The sequence below is a fragment of the Ranitomeya variabilis genome, chromosome 5 (genome assembly GCF_051348905.1).
Source record: "Ranitomeya variabilis isolate aRanVar5 chromosome 5, aRanVar5.hap1, whole genome shotgun sequence".
Taxonomy (NCBI): Eukaryota; Metazoa; Chordata; class Amphibia; order Anura; family Dendrobatidae; genus Ranitomeya; species Ranitomeya variabilis.
The window spans coordinates 135,770,604-135,797,542 of NC_135236.1; the positions used below are offsets into that span (position 1 = coordinate 135,770,604).

At 43.2% G+C, this 26,939-nt stretch overlaps 1 protein-coding gene across 2 annotated transcripts in view; it reads right to left on the reverse strand.

The window, feature by feature from the left end:
* CERS3 (ceramide synthase 3) overlaps positions 1–25,338 on the reverse strand; it is a 198,604-nt gene extending 173,266 nt beyond the window's left edge. Inside the window, exon 1 of one of the 2 annotated variants that reach the window (XM_077263362.1) lies at positions 25,229–25,338. The gene's annotated coding sequence lies outside the window, so the exon portion shown is untranslated. The remainder of the gene's footprint in view (positions 1–25,228) is intronic. The other variant, XM_077263363.1, reaches the window with a different exon arrangement.
* Between the last annotated feature and the right edge of the window lie 1,601 nt (positions 25,339–26,939).

Below are 26,939 nucleotides of genomic sequence, written 5' to 3' on the forward strand. Positions count from 1 at the left end.
AACTATGTTGAATAATCTTTGTTTTCAGATCATTTGATAGTTGTTTTGAGGAGCCCATGATGCCACTCTTCAGAGGAGATTCAAACAGGAGAACAACTTGCAAGTGGCCACTTTAAGTAGCTTTTCTCATGATTGCATACACCTAGCTATGAAGTTCAAAGCTCAATGAGGTTACAAAACCAAAAAAAGTGCTTTAGTAAGTCAGTAAAAAGTAGGTAGGAGTATTTAAAACAAGAAAATGATAAGGGTGCCCATACTTATGCACCTGTCAAATTTTGTTTGAATGCAGATTGCACATTTTCTGTTAGTACAATAAACCTCATTTCAAGGCAGAAACATTACCGTGTCCAACAGTTATTAGATATATGAAACTGAAATAGCTGTTGCAAAAAAAACAACTTTTATAAAACATTAAGCTTAAGATTAATAGGGGTGCCCAAACTTTTTCATATGACTGTATATATATATATATATATATATATATATATATATACACTGCTCAAAAAAATAAAGGGAACACTAAAATCCCATATCCTAGATATCACTGAATGAAATATTCCAGTTGTAAATCTTTATTCATTACATAGTGGAATGTGTTGAGAACAATAAAACCTAAAAATTATCAACATAAATCACAACTAATATCCCACGGAGGTCTGGAGTTGGAATGATGCTCAAAATGAAAGTGGAAAATGAAGTTACAGGTTGATCCAACTTCAGTAGAAATGCCTCAAGACAAGGAAATGATGCTCAGGTGTGTGTGGCCTCCATGTGCCTGTATGACCTCCCTACAACGCCTGGGCATGCTCCTGATAAGGTGGAGGATGGTCTCCTGAGGGATCCAGACGGCCCCCTCCATGTCTCCTGGTGTACTGGCTTGTCTCCTGGTAGTGCCTCCAGCCTCTGGACAATACGCTGACAGACACAGCAAACTTTCTTGCCCAGTTTGCATTGATGTGCTATCCTGGATGAGCTGCACTACCTGAGCCACTTGTGTGGGTTGTAGAGTCCGTCTCATGCTACCACGAGTGTGAAAGCACAACCAACATTCAAAAGTGACCAAAACATCAGCCAGAAAGCATTGGTACTGAGATGTGGTCTGGGGTCCCCACCTGCAGAACCACTCCTTTATTGAGGGTGTCTTGATAATTGCCAATAATTTCCATCTGTTGTCTATTCCATTTGCACAACAGCATGTGAAATTGATTGTCAAACAGTGTTGCTTCCTAAGTGGACAGTTTGATTTCACACAAGTTTGATTTACTTGGAGGTATATTCTATTGTTTAAGTGTTCCCTTTGTTTTTTGAGCAGTGTGTATATATATATATATATATATATATATATATATATATATATATATATATATATATATATATATATATATATATATATATATATATACAGTGGGGCAAAAAAGTATTTAGTCAGTCAGCAATAGTGCAAGTTCCACCACTTAAAAAGATGAGAGGCGTCTGTAATTTACATCATAGGTAGACCTCAACTATGGGAGACAAACTGAGAAAAAAAAATCCAGAAAATCACATTGTCTGTTTTTTTATCATTTTATTTGCATATTCTGGTGGAAAATAAGTATTTGGTCAGAAACAAAATTTCATCTCAATACTTTGTAATACATCCTTTGTTGGCAATGACAGAGGTCAAACGTTTTCTGTAAGTCTTCACAAGGTTGCCACACACTGTTGTTGGTATGTTGGCCCATTCCTCCATGCAGATCTCCTCTAGAGCAGTGATGTTTTTGGCTTTTCGCTTGGCAACAGGGACTTTCAACTCCCTCCAAAGGTTTTCTATAGGGTTGAGATCTGGAGACTGGCTAGGCCACTCCAGGACCTTGAAATGCTTCTTACGAAGCCACTCCTTCGTTGCCCTGGCAGTGTGCTTTGGATTATTGTCATGTTGAAAGACCCAGCCACGTTTCATCTTCAATGCCCTTGCTGAATGAAGGAGGTTTGCACTCAAAATCTCACGATACATGGCCCCATTCATTCTTTCATGTACCCGGATCAGTCGTCCTGGCCCCTTTGCAGAGAAACAGCCCCAAAGCATGATGTTTCCACCACCATGCTTTACAGTAGGTATGGTGTTTGATGGATGCAACTCAGTATTCTTTTTCCTCCAAACACGACAAGTTGTGTTTCTACCAAACAGTTCCAGTTTGGTTTCATCAGACCATAGGACATTCTCCCAAAACTCCTCTGGATCATCCAAATGCTCTCTAGCAAACTTCAGACGGGCCCGGACATGTACTGGCTTAAGCAGTGGGACACGTCTGGCACTGCAGGATCTGAGTCCATGGTGGCGTAGTGTGTTACTTATGGTAGGCCTTGTTACATTGGTCCCAGCTCTCTAAAGTTCATTCACTAGGTCCCCCCACGTGGTTCTGGGATTTTTGCTCACCGTTCTTGTGATCATTCTGACCCCACGGGGTGGGATTTTGCGTGGAGCCCCAGATCGAGGGAGATTATCAGTGGTCTTGAATGTCTTCCATTTTCTAATTATTGCTCCCACTGTTGATTTCTTCACTCCAAGCTGGTTGGCTATTGCAGATTCAGTCTTCCCAGCCTGGTGCAGGGCTACAATTTTGTTTCTGGTGTCCTTTGACAGCTCTTTGGTCTTCACCATAGTGGAGTTTGGAGTCAGACTGTTTGAGGGTGTGCACAGGTGTCTTTTTATACTGATAACAAGTTTAAACAGGTGCCATTACTACAGGTAATGAGTGGAGGAAAGAGGAGACTCTTAAAGAAGAAGTTACAGGTCTGTGAGAGCCAGAAATCTTGATTGTTTGTTTCTGACCAAATACTTATTTTCCACCAGAATATGCAAATAAAATGATAAAAAAACAGACAATGTGATTTTCTGGATTTTTTTTTCTCAGTTTGTCTCCCATAGTTGAGGTCTACCTATGATGTAAATTACAGACACCTCTCATCTTTTTAAGTGGTGGAACTTGCACTATTGCTGACTGACTAAATACTTTTTTGCCCCACTGTATAATTGCCTAAGGGGTACTTCCATCTGTTTCTAACTTCCGTCTGTCTGTAACGGAAATCCTGGGTCGCCGATTGGTCGCGGCCAGCCGGCCACGACCAATCAGCGAGATTGGGGCGAAATTTAAACACCACTTCACTTTTTACTATTGATGCTGCCTATGCAGCATCAATAGTAAAAACATAGAATGTTAAAAATAATAAAAAAAACCCATAACATTAGATTCTCACCTTCCGAAGTCCGCCGCAGCCTTTCCCGCTCCTCGCGCTCCGGTCCCAAGAATGCATTGCGGCTGCAGCGGCAATGACCCGAGATCACGTGGCGGTCTCGCGACACACGCTACATGATCACGGGCTATTGCCGCAAGGCATTACTGGGAACGGAGCATCGGTAAAGGCCTTGGCTGGATCCGGGGGCCGACGGAAGGTGAGTATAAAACAATTTTTTATTTTAATTGTTTTTTTTTACAGGGATATGGTGCCCACATTGCTAAATACTCTGTGGCCTGTTATATACTGCGTGGGCTGTGCTATATACTGTGTGGGCTGTGCTATATACTATGTGGGCTGTGCTATATACTACGTGGGCTGTGTTATGTACTACGTGGGCTGTGTTATATACTACGTGGGCTGTGTTATATACTACGTGGGCTGTGTTATATACTGCTTGGGCTGTGCTATATGCTACGTGACTGTGCAATATACTACATGGCTGTGTTATATACTGCGTGGGCTGTGCTATATACTATGTGGCTGTGCTATATACTTCGTGGCTGTGTTACATACTGCGTGGGCTGTGTTATATACTACGTGGCTGTGCAATATACTATGTGGGCTGTGTTATATACTACGTGGCTGTGCTATATACTACGTGGGCTGTGTTATATACTACATGGCTGTGCATTCTGGAATACCCGATGCGTTAGAATCAGGCCACCATCTAGTATATATATACACTCACCGGCCACTTTATTAGGTACACCATGCTAGTAACGGGTTGGACCCCCTTTTGCCTTCAGAACTGCCTCAATTCTTCGTGGCATAGATTCAACAAGGTGCTGGAAGCATTCCTCAGAGATTTTGGTCCATATTGACATGATGGCATCACACAGTTGCCGCAGATTTGTCGGCTGCACATCCCAAAGATGCTCCATACAGGGCAGGATGGATCCATGCTTTCATGTTGTTTACGCCAAATTCTGACCCTACCATCCGAATGTCGCAGCAGAAATCGAGACTCATCAGACCAAGCAACGTTTTTCCAATCTTCTACTGTCCAATTTCGATGAGCTTGTACAAATTGTAGCCTCAGTTTCCTGTTCTTAGCTGAAAGGAGTGGTACCCGGTGTGGTCTTCTGCTGCTGTAGCCCATCTGCCTCAAAGTTCGATGCACTGTGCGTTCAGAGATGCTCTTAGGCCTACCTTGGTTGTAACGGGTGGCGATTTGAGTCACTGTTGCCTTTCTATCAGCTCGAACCAGTCTGCCCATTCTCCTCTGACCTCTGGCATCAACAAGGCATTTCCGCCCACAGAACTGCCGCTCACTGGATTTTTTTTCTTTTTCGGACCATTCTCTGTAAACCCTAGAGATGGTTGTGCGTGAAAATCCCAGTAGATCAGCAGTTTCTGAAATACTCAGACCAGCCCTTCTGGCACCAACAACCATGCCACGTTCAAAGGCACTCAAATCACCTTTCTTCCCCATACTGATGCTCGGTTTGAACTGCAGGAGATTGTCTTGACCATGTCTACATGCCTAAATGCACTGAGTTGCCGCCATGTGATTGGCTGATTAGAAATTAAGTGTTAACAAGAAGTTGGACAGGTGTACCTAATAAAGTGGCCGGTGAGTGTATATATATATATATATATATATATATATATATATATATATATATATATATATATATATATATATATATATATATATTAGTAACGTGTTCCATGTCAGTTTGTAGCCAAAATACTGCCACCATGCGGTTGAATGATCACATGACATTCTAAGGCATTGACGTCCAATTGTTTACACTGCAGAGGCTGTAGAGGACACTGTGACCCGCACTCAGCAGCAGATGGAAGGAGTTTAGAGAGAATGATGCCATGCCACCCACTCACCAGTCTAAAGAAAAGCAACTGCTGCTACACTCACAGTCAGCACACATAAATGTGCAGCGTGATGTTGGGGGTAGTGGGTGGGAGAAGAAAGCTGTCTTTATCCAAAGTCACTCCATTGTGCCCTGCACTCAGCAGTGTAGCGGAGTGCGGTTACCATTACAATATTCTGCGCCTTTGGCTCAGCTGCTTCTGCTTCAACAAACCTATGGTCAGCCAGTCTTGCTGCATTCAACACCCACATCGAAGTCCTGCACAGGAATGTACAGCATGATGTTGGCACTGGCAAGCACAAAGGTGTCCATGCTTAGCAGCTCTTGTGCCAAGTGGTTCTTTCGTGAAGCAGTCCCTGCTACCCAAGCACGTAGGAAATGGAGGACACTCGCTTTTTGGATAAGTGGCTCTGTGGATGCAATCTCTATTACACTCACTGTGTCCAGGACAATCATATATATACAGTATATGTATATATATATATATATATATATACATACACCAGTCGCACAGAGCATAGTGTACAGAAGTGCGCAGAACTTGTATGCCGTGTGTACACAGAACAGGGTATGGGCTCAGTAGTAGGTGTACGTATCTGTACACTGCTTTATGGCAGTGATTACCATTGAGCCCATACACTGGTCTGTGTGCACACTGCATACAGGAGCTGCGCGCTTCACAGCTGTGTTTTATGCGATTGGTTGGGGTCTCAGGGCCCAGCCGTCCACTGATCGCCTGCTATTGTATGTGCAATTACACTATAAGGCCGTAAAAAGTTATAACTGTTCAGCTGGTGCAGCTATATGAAGGTGTACCTTTCAACTGCAACATTTTGAGGTTTTCATTTTTTTATATATTTTTTAAATATTTTCTGCTTGTCCACAATTAAACAGTTTTTAAATAATCTGTCTTTGTGTAACCAGATTTCTTTTAAATGTCAAGAGAGTTGTAATTATGGCGATTCATTTGTAGAACAAGTTGTAGTCTTCATTGGTGACATTTTGGAGCCATATGAATTAACTTTTCATTGTATTTTTTTTTTAGTGAGGCAGGATGGTGAATCAAAAAACTCAGTTCCGTTCTGCCAGAGTACAAGCATAAGCATATAAAGGCCTTGTCTAGGAAGAAAACAAATGAAATCACAAAATGCTAAAGGTACCTTCACACTGAACAACTTAACAACGATAACGACAGCGATCCGTGACGTTGCAGCATCCTGGATAGCGATATCGTTGTGTTTGACACGCAGCAGCGATCTGGATCCTGCTGTGATATCGCTGGTCGGAGCTAGAAGTCCAGAACTTTATTTGGTCGTCAGATCGGCGTGTATCGTCGTGTTTGACAGCAAAAGCAACGATGCCAGCAATGTTTTTCAATGGTAACCAGGGTAAATATCGGGTTACTAAGCGCAGGGCCGCGCTTAGTAACCCGATATTTACCCTGGTTACCATTGTAAAAGTAAAAAAAAAACAGTACATACTCACCTTCTGATGTCTGTCACGTCCCCCGGCGTCCGTGCTGCTGCTCAGAGCTTCCTGCACTGAATGTGTCAGTGCCGGCCGTAAAGCAAAGCACAGCGGTGACGTCACCGCTGTGCTTTAGGGCCGGCGCTTACACAGTGCAGGGAAGCGGACGCCGGGGGACCCGACAGGCACCGGAATGTAAGTATGTAGTGTTTTTTTTTTTTTACATTTACACTGGTAACCAGGGTAAACATCGGGTTACTAAGCGCGGCCCTGCGCTTAGTAACCCGATGTTTACCCTGGTTACCCGGGGACTTCGGCATCGTTGGTCGCTGGAGAGCTGTCTGTGTGACAGCTCTCCAGCGACCACACAACGACGAAACAGCGACGCTGCAGCGATCGGCATCGTTGTCTATATCGCTGCAGCGTCGCTTAATGTGACGGTACCTTAACATTGGTGTGGAACAATAAAACAAGCAATATCTCACTGGTTCCCCACTGTTAAAATTCGAAGGCTATGTTCACACGTTACATTTTTGCAACGTTTTTCCGCAATCAAAACTTGCTATCTTGGCAATAAAGAAGCTGCTTACAAAAAACAGATGCTGCTGAGGTTTTTTTGCTGCGTTTTTGCTGCCTTTTGTGCATGTTGATAAATTTTAATGCCTCCCCCCCCCCACAAAAAAAGCCTGATTTAACTTCCTTTTTTGAACAAAAAAAAGCAGCAAAACTGATACTGCTGCGCTTTTGTACTCAGCAGTTTTCCAAAGCAATCAGGACAATAAAACCAATGTGTGTGCGTGAGATTTCTGAAATCTCATAGACTTTGCTGGTACTATACAATGCAGGTTATCCCAGAGTACCAGGAAACCTGCTGCAATGTAGTCCTCCATATTCAAGAGCTATGTACAACCCTATCCCATCACTGATTAGCAGCTTTCTGCCTATGCACAGTGTACAAGGAAAGCTGATAGATAGTATCATAGCACACGCTTTGTTTTAAAGCAATAAATATGTTATTCAAATATTTTATTTCCACAGTAGATAAATGAACATATGGGTCTCAGTGTAACTTCACAGATGCTGGTTGGCTGCAGTGCAGCAGTTAAATGAGCGTCAACAGGAGATATGGGCAAGAGCCTGACAGCGTCATGGAGTACGTTGTGATGCACATACACAGAAAGCTGTCGATCAGTGGTGTGGGTCGGGTTATACAGAGCTCAGGGTGCAGAGAACCGGTAGATCTGCAGCAGATAAAACTGATTTTATCAAAACTACAGCAAGCAGCCCAATAGCTGAGAAATCGCTGGAATCAGAGTTTCTGCCCCTACATCATGCTACTTTCAAACGGGGAAACAAAAACCTGGTGACAGATTCCCGTTAAAGACTTGTCTAATTATAAGTGTAAACCTGGCCGTGCACCATATGGCCCCAAAACATATTAGTCAGCTGATCCTGGCAATATCTTTCAGCTGACCATCTAATATGTATGTTGGCTTCCTGATTCTTCTCAAACATGATGTCAGGGGAGGTAAGAAAGGGAATTCAATCACTTGATCCTTTTGTTCAGTGGGTATATGAGCCACTACCAGATTATTCTGGCAGTGGCTCTCTTACAAAGAACACAGTAAAGTTTGGATGAGCCGAATATTTCTGTGTATGGAGTAATTAGGAGATTTAGCTGTCAGCCAGGTGATCACTTTGCCAACAGCTAGCGTATGTGGCCAGATTTAAATAATAAAATGACAACTAACTACCCGGCTTCGGGTTTGCTTAGACAAGCTTTTATTTGTTTTCTATTGGGATAGAGTGGATGGAGGTATCTGGAAGCGGTTTGCCCTGAAAACAAAAGGGTCGAGCCTTATCTCATCGACATCATCAGGAGAGTAACCACCACATTAGGTTGTTGTCCAAATATGTTTATGGGATCAGCTGGAACCTATTGGTTATGTCAGCCTTTAAGGCCCCCTTATACACTACACAAATGCTGTCCGAACCCAGTAATATCGATGGGTTTGGCCGATAGTCTAATGTATATTGGCGCCCTGGACAACTGATTGTCGGAGGAGATGTCTATTAGAGTATGTCCCATTTCTGACTGCCAATTGCTTTGTTATCCTGGAAATAACCTGTGGTCAGATGTCTGAGTGTTGGCTTTCTCATAGAGAACATAAAAGCACTCCTGTGTATGGGACATGGCTGTCGCGCGAACCATTGGCCAAAGCATCATTCAGCCAACAACCATCTGCATTTACTCTGCTTTTGTACTTCTAATCTACTGTGTCTTCTCTTAAGTTTGGTCTGAAATAATTTACTTTTCAAGGTCACAGGTAACTGACACATGAGACTCAAACAATGGATCAAGCAAGTTATTCCATGTGTCATTATGTTTTTAAATATTATTGACCTTCCAACTCTCCCATGCAAATAAGAATACAGGACCAACTAGTAAGCACTATCTGATGACCACAACAAGAGGACTACCACTCTGAATACCAAGAGGGGCCCGGCCTTGTTCTATGCAATTGTATTGAGCCATATGGAGAGTATGGAGAACGAGGTTGCGTCCACTGGGCCGGGGCATGTATAACTCATACATACCCTCTGGTGCCACCTCAGAAACTAATGGATCCTCACAGCGCACAGTGTGCCCGCTGGGGGGATTCAGAAGTCTGCAATCACACAGAGTGACTGCAGACTTATCAGTTTTCAGCGGACAACCCCTATCTTAAGGTCCTCAATGTCTGATCGTGGGGATGAAACACGGCACCTCCGCCGTCCAGCTGTTCTTGGTGTCGTAACTACTCAGTTACGATGCAACTCCGTAGACAGAATAATGGCCAAACAACTCCTGCACCCATCTGTTGCACATTTATAGTAGACTAGATGGTGGCCCGATTCTAATGTATCGGGTATTCTAGAATATGTAGGTAGTATATAGCACAGGCTACGTACTATATTGCACAGTGACGTAGTATATAACACAACCGACGCAGTATATAACAGAGCTACGTAGTATGTAACACAGCGTACGTAGTATATAGCAGAGCTACGTAGTATATAACACAGCCATGTAGTATATAACATAGCCACGTAGTGTATTGCACAGGTATGTAGTATATTGGTGAGCCACGTAGTATATAGCAGAGCCACGTAGTATATAACATAGCCACGTAGTATATTGTAGAGCCACTTAGTATATTGCACAGGCACGTAGTATATTGCACAGCCACGTAGTATATAACACAGTCACGTAGTGTATTGCACAGCTATGTAGTATATTGGTCAGCGATGTAGTATATAGCAGAGCCACGTAGTATATAACATAGCCACGTAGTATATTGTAGAGGCACGTAGTATATTGCATAGCTACGTAGTATATTGCACAGCCACGTAATATATAACAGAGCCACGTAGTATATTGCACAGTTGACGTAGTATACAGTATAACAGAACCGACACAGCCACATAGTATATTGCACAGCTACGTAGTATATAACACAGAGCACATAGTATATTGCACAGCCACGTAGTATATTGGACAGTCACGTTGTATATTGCACAGTCACGTTGTATATTGCCCAGCTACATAGTATATACCACAGAGATGTAGTATATAACAGCCCACGCAGTAATGTAACACAGCCCACGTAGTATATTGCAATGTGGGCACTATATGCGTGGTTAAAAAAGACTTAAAATAAAAAATAAACATATACTCACCTTCTGAAGGCCCCTTGAAGTCCTGGCGCCTGTGTGCGGTGCACGCGGCAGCTTCCGGTCCCAGGGTTGGTATGAGCGCAGGACCTGTGATGACGTCGCGGTCACATGACCGTGACGTCATAGCAGGTCCTTCTCGCATTGCATCCTTGGCACCGGAACCTGACGCTTGCACTGCCAAGGACAGCGCGCGACGTCGGAGGGTGAGAATAACCTTTTTTTTTATTATTATTATTATTTGAAACATTAGATCTTTTTACTATTGATGCTGCATGCGCAGCATCAATAGTAAAAAGTTGGTCACACAGGGTTAATAGCTGCGTTAACGGAGTGCGTTACACCGCGGTCCGTTAACGCTGGCATTAACCCTGTGTGAGCGCTCAGCGCTGATTGCAGGGCAGTAAAGCAGCAGCCATTTAGCTGCCAGACTATGGCCGTCGCTGATTGGTCATGGCAATGGTCGTGGGCGTTTTGCCACGACCAATCAGCGACTTGGATGTCCATGACAGACAGAGGCCGTGACCAATGAATATCCGTGACAGACAGAAAGACAGAAGTTACCCTTAGACAATTATATAGTAGATATGCTAATGCCCTAAGTGAAGTGGTGTACTGTGGGTGTGGGTGAGGATAGGGGGCATGAGGTCGGTTGTCATTGGTACAAAATGCTTAAGGGCATTTCAAAGTTTCAAAAACATTATTTTTTGGAGTGGGCACTCTTGGGTATCATTACTTTTTAAGGGGGCACTTAGGGAACAATTATACTTTTGTTAGAGGGCACTTTTTGCATTTGTCTTAAGGAGGCATTCAGGGGGCATTCTTTCTCGATTAGGGGGCCCAATACTTGCCTTGCTTCGGATCCTGGCAACCTACGATACGTCACTGTGGAAAACTACTAAAAACTAATAATTTGCCAAGGAAAGGAAAGTAAACTGCGCTTACTGGAATAATGATAATCCACAAACGGATATGAAGTGCTGGCTGATCGTCAATGTATTTCAGAGTCACACCGACTCCTTCTTCAGGACAACCACACATAAACTATTGTCCTGAAGAAGGAGTCGGTGTGACTCTGAAACTTGTTGACAATCAGCCAGCACTTCATATCCGTTCGAGGATTATCATTATTCCAGTAAGCGCAGTTTACTTCCATTTGACTGGCAAATTATTCCTGTTCAATATCCGAGTAATCTGCAGTATGTGGATTACAGGCTCTTTAGTGGTCGTGTGCGACACGACCCTATACGATGAGCACTTAGGCATTTTCCTTTGCTTGTTTTAGGCCCCATTCACACATCAGTTTTTTGCCATCAGTCACAATCCGTCGAATTTTGGAAAAAAAAACAATCCGGAGACTAATGTTGCCGGATCCGTTTTTTTCTCATAGACTTGTATTAGCGACGGATTGCAACGGATGGCCTCACGTTTCATCCGTTGTTCGCCGGATCCGTCGAAAATTGTTTGTCCGACAGCCGGAGACAACGGACAAAGTAACTTTTTTGTGTCCGTCAAAAAAACGGACAGCGACGGATCCGTCGCTGTCCGTCGTTTGCTCGACTGGAAGCCTATGGGCGCCAGATCCATCAAATGATGGAATCCGGCGACGGATTTAATTTTTTTTTAACTGAGCATGCTCTGATTTATTTAGCCAGATCCGCTATTCGGATCCGTCGAAAAAACAAATCCGTCACATCAGTTTTTCACAATCCGCAACAGATCCGTTGAGCCAACGGATTGTGAGTGACGGCAAAAAAATGATGTGTGAAAGGGGCCTTACTCTGATAAGACCCCATTGCACATTTTTGCATTTTATCCTACTAAAAACTAATGAATAGTTTTTGCAAGTGGCAGTTTTGCTGGCAGGTTTAGGCCCTCCTGATCCATGTGAGAAGCCAGACTTGCATGCTTGCGGTACATTAGTGGCAGACAGTACAGTGTACCCTCTCATGTGTTTTTCTATGTAGTTCTTGGCTCGGTGAGCGACGCATGCTCATACAGTAGCAGCCTTGACTTGTTGGAGCAGGTTTCATGCTGCCTGCGTGTAACAACTGTCATCTAATCCTACTTCAAAGTCAGGCACAGATTTTATAACTGCAGACTGGGGCGCTTTTCTTCATATTTTAGTTTTCTGCTTTTAATTAGGAACATGTTGGCATCAAAGGACTCTGCCTTTTACTTATCATTAAAATATCCCTTTAAGTATTTAGTTGCAGATTGGACTGAAGACTGTGAAGTAAGAGTATGTTCACATGCAGATTCATTGCGGAAATTTCTGCCACTGAAAAATTAAATCATTCATTCTAAATGTTGTTGGATTTTTGCGAGCCCTATATATATTAAGGGGACAGCAGCATAAATCTGCAACAAATTTGTCATTTGTAGACGAAAAAGCTCTTCCAGGATGATCCCGTTTGATCTATAAAAACATCTTTGTTGCCTAGAGCAACCAATCAGAGCTTAGGTTTCATTTTGTAAACAGTTCTAGCACAATGAAATCTGCGCTGTGATTGGTTGCTGTGGTCAACAAAGTTTTTCTTGCAGACACTTTTAATAAATTGGACCCATAGTGCTAAAATAGTGATACACAATGCACCTCTAACCTCTGCATAAAGTCAGTATTTTGTATCAGTACAAGGAAGTCAAAACTAGGGTCCAAAATCTACAAATATTTTCATTATAGTTTTTCTCTGTGTAGAATCCACTCCTGATTTTGGTGTACTAAAAAAAATACGCAAAGAATTATGTAAGCGTGGAAATGAGCTATTTAGAAAACTGCTTCATGTGTCATTCAGGATCTTCAAAAACTTGGGTGACAACCACTACAAGCAGGGTAATGTCAGCCAGTAGTTTTAGGCTGGGGCTAGACAGCGATTTTGGCGCAGGTCACGCAGCCAAGGAACGCTCTCTGTCCCGCTGCTACAATGCAGCATAATGCAGGTGAATGAGATCCAGTTGGAGCTATTAGGGTACCATGATTGCAACAAGCAAGCTGAAAAAAAATCTGCAGGGGTCTAACTTTTTACAACTTGGTTGTTGCTGTACCCTGGGTGAAGCAACACGGCCCCTTTCACCTGCAATACACTGCGACGTGACAGCGGCATATTGCACTCTTTGACCACATGAATTGTGTGTTAGCCAAAGTAGCTGCCTGGCTCTAGCCTTAATCTGGCAACAGTGTACTAATAGGATGCCAAACTAATGTTTAACATAAGTATAATAAAATGTTACAAATGGATCTCAGGATTTATATTCCCATGTAGAATCCTGGTACACAGCGAAATGTTCACCGTGACACTCAGTAAGGCCGCTCTTTAAAGTGTGAAGTCATTTTTACATACAAGAAAAAACTCTTTTTTCATCGGTGGGCTAGATTCGTTTTTTATCCATTTTTGGTTCGCATGCCATTTCTTACCATGCCAAGACTATCAATTTCTTACAGAGATCCATTGACTTGCATTGGTGAGTTTGATCCATGACTTGGATCAAAACTGGACATGTGTCTATCAAGGATAACAGCCAGTGTAGTTGTGCAGATCCCACCGCTGCCACCAGTTGTCAAGGATAACAGCCAGGGGGACAGATGGAGAGTCGTGAAGATCCCACCGCTGCCACCAGTTGTCAAGGATAACAGCTAGGAGGGTCATAAAGATCCCACAGCTGCCACCTGTTGTCAAGGATAACAGCAGGTGGAAGCCGTGCAGATCCCACTGCTGCCACCAATTGTTGAGGATAACAGCAGGGGGAGTCATGTACATCCCACCGCTGCCACCAGTTTGTCAAGGAGACACAACAATTATCAATTGACTGGCAAGTGATGGACTAGGCAGCGGCTGCTTCCACTACTATGCTGGTTATTGAGGAACTCACAGTGAGCGTATGGTATATACACCTCTGATTCAAACACATTGAATATATATTTACTCCGGTATGGTCACTGCCAAATCCACAATAGCAAAGCAACTACTAGCTGCCTCCACCAATCGTTTATACAGGCTGATTGGACACCAGTTACAGGTAGCGTATGGCTTCAGGGGTGCGGTTTACAGAGCAAGAGGAACGGAGCTATTACATTTCATATATTGAACCCGGAAAGGTAGGCAGTGTTTATAAAAGATATACAAAGATATTAAAAAATGGGAACAAAACAACATGGTATATATAACTATAAAAACTTAAAGAGGAATAATGAAAGTACTAAACCTGATTTTGCAGGAATGTCTCTTGTTTTTATGGAGGGAAGTGCTCCAATTAGGAAAGAGCACCACTCTCACAGCGAACTATGTCTACCAGAATGAACAATGACAGACACATTAACTCTAATTTCTATTAGGTCAAGGTTATACCCACATACCTCCCCTTGGTGAGCTCACATGGGGGCTGGTTGTGGGATGTGCTAGGTCTTTTAGCAGATTATGAGATCCCCAAGTTACAGGATATCATCGCCCCTGTAGGTCCCAAGCGGTAGATATTGTTGTCATGTTTCTTAACACGATTTTACCTTTCTATAGAGATGAAACATGTAAATATATCAGCCATAAATATTGGATTGATGCAAACCCCAATATTCATCACTGACCACTGGCTCCAAAAGTCTGCAATCAGTGCTCTGATCAGAGGAAGCTTATTTATTATTTTATTTCTTGAATTGGAAGCGTACTTCTCCTCTGAATAATCAAATCCCAGGTTTAGTATCTATCTCTCAGAGCCGCTCTCCTGATGCAACTACATGGTCACTGCATGAGGTCCCTACTTCAGACGTTGAAGTCTCAGCTCTCTCTCACTTCCCCAGTTATAATTAATTCCATATGTTCAATGTGAGGGTATTGTCTTGTTAAATATTAATTATTAATTATTCTTATTCTCAATTCTGTACTGAACACATTGCCTCTCGCTGACATTACAAAAGCTATTTATGTATATATAGCTCAGAGTATAAGTTAACACCATATAGAGAGGACACATGGTCTGTGGGACATATACACTCACTGGCCACTTTATTAGGTACACCATGCTAGTAACGGGTTGGACCCCTTTTGCCTTCAGAACTGCCTCAATTCTTCGTGGCATAGATTCAACAAGGTGCTGGAAGCATTCCTCAGAGATTTTGGTCCATATTGACATGATGGCATCACACAGTTGCCGCAGATTTGTCGGCTGCACATCCCTGATGCGAATCTCCCGTTCCACCACATCCCAAAGATTTCATGTTGTTTACGCCAAATTCTGACCCTACCATCCGAATGTCGCAGCAGAAATCGAGACTCATCAGACCAAGCAACGTTTTTCCAATCTTCTACTGTCCAATTTCGATGAGCTTGTGCAAATTGTAGCCTCAGTTTCCTGTTCTTAGCTGAAAGGAGTGGTACCCGGTGTGGTCTTCTGCTGCTGTAGCCCATCTGCCTCAAAGTTCGACGCACTGTGCGTTCAGAGATGCTCTTAGGCCTACCTTGGTTGTAACGGGTGGCGATTTGAGTCACTGTTGCCTTTCTATCAGCTCGAACCAATCTGCCCATTCTCCTCTGACCTCTGGCATCAACAAGGCATTTCCGCCCACAGAACTGCCGCTCACTGGATTTTTTTTCTTTTTCGGACCATTCTCTGTAAACCCTAGAGATGGTTGTGCGTGAAAATCCCAGTAGATCAGCAGTTTCTGAAATACTCAGACCAGCCCTTCTGGCACCAACAACCATGCCACGTTCAAAGGCACTCAAATCACCTTTCTTCCCCATACTGATGCTCGGTTTGAACTGCAGGAGATTGTCTTGACCATGTCTACATGCCTAAATGCACTGAGTTGCCGCCATGTGATTGGCTGATTAGAAATTAAGTGTTAACAAGAAGTTGGACAGGTGTACCTAATAAAGTGGCCAGTGAGTGTATATATTATGTCTCTTAGGAGAGAGGGGGCTTGTCACATGGGGGTCACCTCCTGCCTTCACAATCATTCTCCATGGACGTCAGACAAGTCACAGAAGGAAGGAACAACTGGTAGCCATGATGACTTCAGACTTCACACAGACAGACGGCTTTTACCATTCAGAACTTTGGGAAAGATGTGGAACAAACGCTGATAGGAACAAATGGACAATCTGTTCATAACTATTTCATCTATTTTATGTTTTGCTGCAATGTGGTTTATCTGTGGACAATTCAATAAACCACTAAATTTTTTATGAAAATATCATGACATTTTTTTCTTTAAGAGTAACGCATCTGGTAAAAAGTCCTGATTAAATAAAAGTTTTTCCCTATGTCATTGTCCATAGTTTTTTTTTGCAGTCTCTTGCTCTGCAAATAAGATGGACATGTGAGCAGCACCATAGATTATAATGGGTCCATGAAAAGTACTAATAGAACAGTGAAAGATGGATGTCTCAACGAGTCCTAAGATACAGACTTATAACTCCTATGCAAATTCTGTAACAGAGACTTCCATCTACCATGTGCCATTTATAGTACCCGAGTCTCCTTCTTAGTTGCAGAAAAGTCAGGAGACAGATTTCAAGTGTGAATGTTGATACATCTACACCCCACATAGTAATGGCGCTGGTGACATAATATTGTTTTATGTAATCAGCATTCTGCTTTTTCAGGAAATATGAGGCTAATGCTAAAAAAACAATAGTTTTGCTACTGGGCAGGCAATGGGACAGGTGTATATAAATATTGTCAGTGTCTCCCACTAGGCTGACATCCTCTATTTACAGAGCACAGTGCTGCCTAGAAGTGGAACTGTCCAGCTCACTGCATAAATACTCTTACCTGCTTAACGCTTTAATTGCCACTGGTTAATCAGCTATACAGACAATATTACATGTTTTACGTGTGAAATTGGGTTCAAATGTACATTTCTTTCCCAAATTGCCTAATATCTGTCAGGAGTCGGACCACTGATTTATGGTTCATCCTATCGTATTCTTGGATTATTCATAATGCTTTTATTGAAATGTTAGGAAACCCCCTGGCCTGAATAGCAGCATTTCTAGGCAATTGGATATTCCCAACCACAGATGTCAGGACTTGAACGTCACAACTATTCAAGACAAAAGAAAAACAACCGGATCAGGTCCTTCTTAAATGAGCAGGAGAAAGAAGGGAAAAGCTGGAGCATCCACCTAATGTCAGATTTCTTGATGGGAGAAGTGTTCAAACGTGTTGGTGCAACTGTGATATCTCAGACATAGTGTGGTTACAGGATGACTATATCTAAGCGGTATCTAAAGACATAAATGAATGCATGTCTTAAAATTTCAATTGAACAATTCTCAGTAATTTTCTAATTCTTTATTCATTTTTCGTTTTTTGAGACAATTGGTAATAGCTAAACAATCCAACAATTAAAGATGTTAAAGTCTATGAGTTAAAGACTGTCAATACACAATGACTGTTCAAACCATGTACAAGCTATGGGTGCTGACTTGGCATGGTTGAGCAGTTCAGTGCAACTTCCCACATACTTGGTTTCCATCTCTCTCATCTAAGGAAAAGCAAGGCAGAGATAAAAGTAGATGAAAAAGTAAATAAGAAGCTGCATTGAACTGCTCAGCCGTGCCAAGAATGCACCTGCTTGGTTTGAATAGTCATTTTGTGCCTACCATGGTGTAGAAGCTCCTCTTTTTTTACAACAGTCTATAAACATCTTGGAAGTGAGGAGTCTGAAGTTTTGAGAGAGGAATATTGTCCCATTCTAGCTTCTCAACAGTCCTGGGTATTCTCTTCTAGATTTTTCATTTCATATTGTTGCAATTTTTTTATATTTCTGAAAGTTCTGGACTGCAGGTGGCCGGTTCATCACCAAACTCTTCTCCTGTGAAGCCATGCTGTTGTGATAGATTCAGTATATGGTTTAGCATTGTCTTGCTGAATTATGCAAGGCATTCCCTGAAATAGACGTCTGTATGGCAACATATGTTGTTCTAAAACCTCTATATAATGACCAGAAATGATAGTGCGTTAAAGATGTGTGAGCTGCCCACGCTATAGACACTAATGCAGTCCCATAATATCAGAGATGCAGGAACTGCGTGCTGATAACAAGCTGGATGGTAGATTTCCTGTTGAGTTTCCTTTTGATGACATTACCTTTTTTTCTGACTATACAACGCACTTTTTTACCCCAAAAATTTGGGAGGAAAATGTGGGGTGCGTCTTATTATTATTATTTATTTATATAGCACCATTGATTCCATGGTGCTGTACATGAGAATGGGTTACATACAAGTTACAGATATCACTTACAGTACACAAACTAACAATGACAGACTGATACAGAGGGGAGAGGACCCTGCCCTTGAGGGCTTACATTCTACGGGATGGTGGGGAAGGAGACAATAGGTTGAGGGTTGCAGGAGCTCCGGTGTTGGTGAGGCGGTATCTCCGGTAGTGATGAGGAAGCAGCGGGGTCAGTGCAGGCTGTAGGCTTTCCTGAAGAGAAGGGTTTTCAGGTTCCGTCTGAAGGATCCGAATGTGGTTGATAGTCGGACGTGTTGGGGCAGAGAATTCCGGAGGATGGAGGATATTCTGGAGAAGTCTTGGAGGCGGTTGGATGAGGAGCGAATAAGCGTGGAGGAGAGAAGGAGGTCTTGGGAGGACCGGAGATTACGTGAGGGAAGATATCGGGAGATTAGTTCAGAGATATATGGAGGAGACAGGTTATGGATGGCATTGTAGGTCAGTATTAGTAATTTGAACTGGATACACTGAGGGAATGGGAGCCAGTGAAGAGATTTCCAGAGGGGGGAAGCGGAGGAGTAGCAAGGAGAGAGATGAGTTAGTCGGGCAGCAGAGTTAAGGACGGACTGGAGAGGTGCAAGGGTGATAGCAGGGAGGCCGCAGAAAAGGATGTTGCAGTAGTCAAGGCGGGAGATGATGAGGGCATGCACAAGCATTTAAGTAGATTGACGGTTGAGGAAAGGACGGATTCTGGAGATATTTTTGAGCTGGAGGCGACAGGAGGTGGACAGAGCTTGGATGTGCGGTTTGAAGGACAGGGCAGAGTCAAAGGTTACTCCGAGGCAGCGGACTTCCGGTACGGGGGAAAGCATGATGTCGTTGATTGCGATAGATAGGTCAGGTAAGGAAGATCTATGGGATGGAGGAAAGATGATGAGTTCAGATTTGTCCACATTGAGTTTGAGGAAGCGAGAGGAGAAGAAGGAGGATATGGCTGATAGACACTCTGGGATTCTGGACAGCAGAGTGGTGACGTCTGGGCCAGAGAGGTAGATCTGAGTGTCATCAGCATAAAGGTGGTACTGGACTCCATGGGACTTTATGAGTTGTCCCAGTCCAAGTGTACAGATTGAGAAGAGTAGTGGTCATAGAACAGAGACTTGGGGGACTCCAACAGAGAGAGGGTCGGATGATGAGGTAGTGTGGGAGTGGGAGACGCTGAATGTGCGGTTGGAAAAGTACGAGGAGATCCAGGATAGAGCGAGGTCTTTGATGCCAAAGGAGGAGAGGATCTGTAGTAGGAGGCAGTGGTCAACTGTGTTGAAAGCAGTGGACAGGTCTAGAAGGAGGAGTACAGAGTATTGTCCATTAGCTTTGGCTGTAAGTAGGTCGTTAGTGATTTTGGTCAGGGCTGTCTCAGTTGAGTGATGGGGCGGAAACCAGATTGTAGATTGTCAAAGAGCAAGTTAGATGAGAGGTGGGAGGAAAGTTCAGAGTGGATGTCTTGCTCCAGGAGTTTGAAAGCGAATGGGAGCAGCGATATTGGGCGATAGCTGGACATAGCAGTTGGATCAAGGGTTGGCTTTTTAAGGATAGGCGTGATTGTGGCATGTTTGAAAGCAGAAAGGAAGGTGCCAGAAGTTAGTGATAGGTTGAAGAGGTGGGTTAGGAATGGGATAAGTGTGGTGGTGAGGTTGGGGAGGAAGTGGGATGGGGTCGAGCGCACAGGTGGTGAGGTGCGATTTGGAGAGGAGACAATTAAGCCCCCCTTCAGTGATTTTGGATAGGGAGGTTATGGGGTTTGGGCATTGGTCTGGTATACAAAGGGGTTGTGGTGGTTGAACAATGAAGACTTGCCTTGTCTGGTCGATCTTATTTTTAAAGTGTGTGGCAAAGTCCTCAGCAGAGATGAGGGAAGTTGGAGGGGGCGGAGGAGGGAGTTAAAGGTTTTGAATAACTGTTTGGGGTTGTAGGATAGGGATGACACGAGGGTTGTGAAGTAGGCCTGTTTAGCAGAGGTGAGAGCAGATTTAAAAGCGAGTGTTGCTTGTTTGAATACAGTCTTATAGAGCTAACGCAGGCTTACCGGGGGGTTGCGGTAGAGGTGTAGCAAATGCTGCGGCTGTGGGCGGTGCGGTGTGCACCTGAACAAGGTCCCTTCTTCAGGATGCCGGGGGGCAGAAATGTGGCGACGCCCCGGCACAGTGTCCACGGTGAACAGAGCCGAGTGCATCACCAGTTTCCCTGCGGCCATCTTCCTGAAGCTGTGGGCTTGAGGAAAATGGCCATCGGAGGCCGCACGTGCGCAGATTGAAATCTCGGCGGCACTTGGCTTCGGGAAAATGGCCACCAAGGTCTCAATCTGCCCACGCGTGGCCTCCGGCAGCCATTTTCCTGAAGTCTCTGGTGGCTCATGGCTTCAGGAAGATGGCCGCAGGGAAACCAGTGATGCACTCGGCTCTGCTCACCGTGGACACCAGGCCGCAGTATCACCACATTTATGCCGCCGGCATCCTGAAGAAGGGACCCTGCTTCATGCTCTGCCTTACCGCTGACACCAGACCCCTAGCATCACACCCCGGGACTACAGCATTGCCCCACTTCTGCCACCGGCGGCTTCTTGAGGAAGGGACCATGCCTTCTGTGACCCCGCTGTACCACTGCCGGCCCGCAGGTAAGATACCTTAAATTTGGACAATAAGACAGACCCCCATATTATAAAAATCATTTTTCTGCAATTTTCCACCCCAAAATTTGGGGTGCGTCTTATGGTCCAGTACGTCTTATAGTCCAAAAAATGCGGTATGTACTGCAGATCATGAGATATTTAAAGTATTTTCAATTTTATGTTGAACATTTGTCTGAAATTGTTCCACAATTTTTAAACTCTTCTTCTTCTTCACAGATTGGTGAACCTCTGACCATCTTTCCTTAGAGACTTTGCCTCTCTAACATGCTCTGTTTATTCACAGTCATGTGACAGTTGAAAGTTGACCCTCCACAGCTGATTTACATTAGAACCACTTACTTTTCCAGTCGATAACCCTGTCTCAATTTGATGTGTTGCTGCACATAATTTTCTAAATAAATTATTTTTTTCAAATTAAGTGGAAAATTTCTAATTTTCACCTTCTGTGTTATATGCTCTGTTATGAATAAAATATACACTGCTCAAAAAAATAAAGGGAACACTAAAATCCCACATCCTAGATATTACTGAATTAAATATTCCGGTTGCAAATCTTTGTTCATTACATAGTGGAATGCGATGAGAACAATAAAACCTAAAAATGATGAATATAAATCACATCTAATATCACATGGAGGTCTGGAGTTGGAATGATGCTCAAAATCAAAGTAGAAAAACAAATTTCATGCTGACCCAACTTCAGTGGAAATGCCTCAAGACAAGGAAATGATGCTCAGTGTTGTGTGTGGCCTTCACGTGCCTGTATGACCTCCCTACAATGCCTGGGCATTGTCCTGATAAGGCGGTGGATGTTATCCTGAGGGAATCTCCTCCCAGACCTGGATTAAGGCATCAGTCAACTCCTGGACAGTCTGTGGTGCAATGCAGCATTGGTGGATGGAATGAGACATGATGTCCCAGATGTGTTCAATTGGATTCAGTGCTGGGGAACGAGCAGGCCAGTCCATAGCATCAATGCCTTCATCATGCAGGAACTGCTGACACACTTCAGCCACATGAGGCCTAGCATTGTCATGCATCAGAAGGAACCCTGAAGCTTAGCTGCTCCACAAGACACTGGAACTCCTGTCTGCTCCCCTGTGTTATGATCCTTAGTGGCTGAGGATCACAGAACTGACGAGCTAAGTAACTGAACATAGAACGAGCTCTAGGGAGGTGGTAACTGGACTGACCGCAATCCTGATTCTAACCAAACACACTAAAGGTAGCCGGTGAACGTGCCTGAATTCCCAGACGTCACGACGCAGCCTGAGAAACTAGCTACCCCTAGAGATAGAAAGTAAGACCTCACTTGCCTCAGAGAAATAACCCCAAAGATATAGAAAGCCCCCAACAAATAATAACGGTGAGGTAAGGGGAAAATACAAACGTAGAAATGAAAACAGATTCAGCAAATGAGGCCTGCTAGTACTAGATGCAATATTGCCTTGCGCTGGCGTGTACTCCGGAGGACAGAGAATGAACTTCAATCCAATATTGCGGCCAGCATGCAGCCAGCGGGTAAGGAAAGGGTGAATCAAACACCCGAAAACCCCGCCCATATGACCCAAAACCGGTCCCGCCAAATTCAGGTGACAGGTTCCCTTTAAAGTCTGTTCTAGGTTTATATTAAAGTCCAGTTCCATCCAAGGTCGCCAGGTCTGGTAGAAAATGTCCCAAGTGTCACTTCTAGTGGCTTGTATTCGCTCATAGAGAAGAATGGTGTTCATCTTGTCTACTACCTGTGACCTTGAGAGAGAGGGTGTCTTCCACTTTGACGCAATATGCAGTTTTGTAGCCATGCAAAGTTGGTTGACTAGGTTGTGGAGTTTAGTAGAGAAACCTGGGGGTCTAACTCCCAAAAGGAAGATGGCTGGGTTTAGCTGAACTGTTTTTACATACAATCTCTCTACAATGGATTGTATCTGTCGCCACAATGTCGAAGCCACCGGGCAGTCCCACCAAATATGCTTCAAATCCCCCAGGGCACCACATCCCCTAAAGCACCGATCCGATACATTCGGATATATGATATGTAGTTTACTCGGGACTTGGTATGTCCTGTGTAGAAGTTTGATGGATGTCTCAACCAACGAGGTCTGACAACTACCCCTTGAGAGCGTATTTCAGCTTCTTCGCCATTCCTCTAAAGACAGCGACACACCCAGATCCTACTCCCACTGCTCCATAAATTTAAGTTTTCCGTCTCCATGTGTATTGTTCAAAGATGAGTAAATTAGGGAAATAGACCCTCTACCCAGGGGATCAGCCAAACATTTTTGTTCATAACTGGTAGGGTGGGGGGGGGGGACCTTATGCTGTAGAATCTGGTTAGCAAAATGAAAAATTTGGCAAATACGCAGTGTTTCCTTAGCTGGCGGTGCATATTTTTGAATAAAATCTTGCCGAGTAAGCAATGTATTGAAGGGCGTGCAAAGATGTTTCAAAATGGTTATGCCATTAGAAATCCACCAGGAGAAGGGACGGGGGTTTAGTCCCGGTGGAAATGAGGGGTTATGGAAGAGATGGGTTAGTAGTGAGGACCTAGATTGTAGTCCATGCTTGAACCTCTCCTTCCTCCAGAGGATCAGGGAGTGGAAAGAGAATGGTGCAGTAATATGAAGACCCTTCGGGAGTTTCTGTGTAGTCCAAATAAGGCCAGGAAAAGTAAGGGGAGCCATGAAAGAAGACTCCAGCCCAATCCATCTAGGCACGTTGGTTTTATCTGTACAGGTATTAATTAATTGGGCTAGTTCGGCAGATTTGTAATATAGAGTAAAATTGGGCAGGGATAGGCCTCCCATTCACTATGTATGAACAGGGTTTTCTGTCAGATTCTGGGCCTTTTTCCCTGCCAAAGGAATTTTGAGATTGTGGCGTGAATCTCGTGTAGCATCTTAGGCGGTAGCGGAATAGGCAGGGAACGGAAAAGATACAGAAATCTTGGGAGTATGACCATCTTAATGGCGTGCAATCGGCCGAGCCAAGATAGTGTCATGGAAGACCATCTGGCAAGGTCTGACCGGAGGTCTCTTAATAGCGGAAGGTAATTCCATTTAAATATTTTATGGTGTAAGGTAAAGGTATCTCATATTTCTTTCCACTAGTCAGATCATTAAATAAAGGACCATTAACCTGGCTCTAGAACTATTCTCTGCATGATATGAATAATAATAGTTCTATTCTTATAAAAATTCGGACACCAAAGATTCCAAAATGATAAAATGTAATCAATAATAGCTTTTTGAATGAACTGGAAAGAATCTTATACGTGTTTTACTTTATAATTGTTGATTTATTATAATTATCTAGTTTTGACATTCCCTTGGCAGTATGAGGAACTGGGAGCAATAATTCACAGTGAGGCACATTGCATATCTTGCTTCATAGATAATAGGTGATTTGCATAATTGTGCTTAATTATTAATTAGATATTTGATTATTCCAAAATGATCTAGATAACAGAGAATTGACTACATGTGTACGGCACACTACATAATGTTATAACTAATTATATGACCACTTTAACGTTGAGGCACTATGATTTTGGCTGCAAAATGCCCGGCCTTCAAAAATCACAGCATCGCGATGCCACTGAACACCATAATGAAAGTGAATATGGTCACATTGAATCCTCCACACTGCTGAGGCCATGGCATGCAAATAGCATGAAATGCAAATCTACTGAACTCCTTGTGTCTTCTATGCCACAGCATCTTATAAGTTAAAACGTGGCCATATTTAATTCAATACAATGCGATCCATGGGCATGCAGCTTGTGTCACAGCCACAGTCTTCCTTCACGTCACAAAAGTGACCAAGAACTTCTTTTGATTCAGATATGAATGCACCAATCAACTCAATAAATTAAAATCTATTATCTCACTTTCCTTTGTCAGCGTATTTACACAAAAACACTAACATTATACAATTATTATTATTTTTAAACTGCAGCGTCTACTGAACTTAATCAGATTACAGCCCATATAATAAATAAGTCGCTGATCAACAGAAATAATATATATGTTATTTTGTACCCAGCACCATGTTGACATTTCACACTGTCTCTTACCTGTGTAATATCAGACTGGTCGGACTGGTAGGAACACGGCCGGCACAGCTCACGGGAACAGGCCAGTTGTAGAAAACTGCAGGGAAGAACAGACAGACACCTCCAGGACCTGATCTCAAAGGTGAGATTTCCCATGTCAGGTGAACACGCCCTGATTCTCCAGCTGTCCCTCCCCAGGGCTTGGTACTGACTGGTACTACTTTTCAAAGACTTGACAACATACAGCATTTCATACATTTACTTTGTCTCCGAATGGCAGTCTGCGTGTCTACACAATATGACAGCTGACATTCGAGCAACAAAAAAATGAAAAGGGTTATACAGTGGGGAAAAAAAGTATTAATCAGCCACCAATTATGTAAGTTCTCCCACTTAAAAATATAAGAGAGGCCTGTAATTGACGGCATAGGTAGACCACAACTTTGAGAGTCAAAATGAGAAAACAAATCCAGAAAATCACCTTGTCTGATTTGGCAAGATTTATTTAGCAAATTATGGTGGATAATAAGTATTTGGTCACATAAAAATATGCAAGATTTCTGTCTCTCATAGACCTGTAACTTCTTCTTTAAGAGGCTCCTGTGTCCTCCACTCATTACATGTAGTAATGGCACCTGTTTGAACTTGTTTTCAGTATAAGAGACACCTGTCCACAACCTCAAACAGTCACACTCCAAACTCCACTATGGTGAAGACCAAAGAGCTGTTGAAGGACACCAGAAACAAAATTGTAGCCCTGCACCATCAGAAATAATCTGGGGAACAGGGCGAGTTAGGGCGTCCCTAGCGTTAGGCACAGGGAAGGAGACCCTGGTTCCGGGACACCTGACAACAGGGGCGTGACAGTCACTTTATGTGGTAACTAGATGGTGGCCCGATTCGAACGCATCAGGTATTCTAGAATATGTATGTAGTTTATGAAGATTTTAGAATAATACAATGAAAACACAGAATTCGGCTGGCCGGGCATGACCAATTAGTGAAGCGTGGTTCAAATCCCGAGCCTGTCGCTGATTGTTCGTTGGCCGGCCACCTAGTATATAGCACAGCCACGTAGTATATAGCACAGCCACGAAGTATATAACACAGCCCACGTAGTATATAGCACAACCACGTAGTATATAGCACAGCCACGTAGTATATAGCAGCCCACATAGCATATAACACAGCCACATAGTATACAGTATAACACTGAATATGTGAACGAGACCTAATAGTTTAATTCACCAAAACCACTTAAACAATTGCAGTGAAAAATGCCGTTGCAATATCTGCAGCTTTTTTATTCTTTTATTGCTTTCTACAGGTGAAAACGCACTGAAATAAGCGACAAGTTACAGATTTAAAAAGAGCTACAGTTCTGAAATCCAAATAGAAAAAAAAACAAGCGCCTGCAGGAGATTTCGGAAATCTCCTATGTTTTGCTGGCACTTTGAAAAGCAGCTTTTCACCAGGTTCATATGCAGAATTTTTGCAGCTTTTTCTTCTGCAAATAAGAAGTTTACAGCATTTTACAGCACAAGCAAAAACTGAGATTTTCAGAAATCTCCTGCACACCCTTTTATTTTCCCCTGACTGAATTTCACAACGGCAGTGTTTTTTAAATCTGCAGCATGTCACTTCTTTCAGCAATTTTTTTCACCCGTAGAAAGCAATGAAAAAGTTTAAAAAATGCTGCAAATGTTGCAACGTTGTTTTTCGCTGCATTTTT